Consider the following 986-nt stretch of genomic DNA (forward strand, 5'->3'; position numbering starts at 1 on the left):
GCCATTCATCCACGACCATCACCTCATGTTGCAGCATGATAATGCACGGCCCCATGTTGCAAGGATCTGTACACAATTCCTTGAAGCTGAAACCATCCCAGTTCTTGCATGGCCAGCATAATCACCAGACATCCCACCCACTGAGCATGTTTGGGATGCTCTGGATCGGTGAATATGACAGCGTGTTCCAGTTCCTGCCGATATCAAGCAACTTCGCACAGTCATTGAAAAGGAGTGGACCAACATTCCACAGGGCACAATCAATAACCTGATCAACTCTATGTGAAGGAGATGTGTTGCACTGCGTGAGGCAAATGGTGGTCACACCAGATACTGACTGGTTTTTGGACCCCCAAATAAAGTAAAACTGCACATTTTAGAGTGGCCTTTTTTTGTGGCCAGCCTAAGGCACACCTGTGCAATAATCATGCTGTCTAATCAGCATCTTGATATGCCATATCTGTGAGGTGAATGGATTATCTCAGCAAAGGAGAAATGCTCGCTAATACAGATTTGTGAACACAAAGGATACAAAGGAACAGAAGTAGGCCTTTTGTGTACATAGAAAAAGTCTTAGATCTTTGAGTTCAGCTCATGAAAAATGGGGGCTTTTTTCAAAGTGTTTTTGAAAAAAGTACAAAAGTACATTTTGAATGCACTGAATTAAAAGAACTCCAAGATACAGATAGAAATGTCAAAAATGTAACAACCATCCCTGGACTCCCATATAGGCCTAGTCCTTGACACAACAGAAGAAGAAAATAATTGATAAGAAAAAGTCAATAAGATCACCTAAAAGACCCTTTTAATATAAAATGAAAAAAAAAAGTGCACTAAGCGCTACTACTGACATAAAAAATTCCAAAACTAATTTATTGCTCTGTCTCAGTGGAATATTTTATGGAGCCCTGCCCTGGTATGAGGGATAAAATGTGTGACCCCATAAAAATCAATGTGCTGAGAGGGTGTGAAATGAGACGCTCTCT

The sequence above is a fragment of the Cyprinus carpio genome, chromosome A12 (genome assembly GCF_018340385.1).
Source record: "Cyprinus carpio isolate SPL01 chromosome A12, ASM1834038v1, whole genome shotgun sequence".
Classification (NCBI taxonomy): domain Eukaryota; kingdom Metazoa; phylum Chordata; class Actinopteri; order Cypriniformes; family Cyprinidae; genus Cyprinus; species Cyprinus carpio.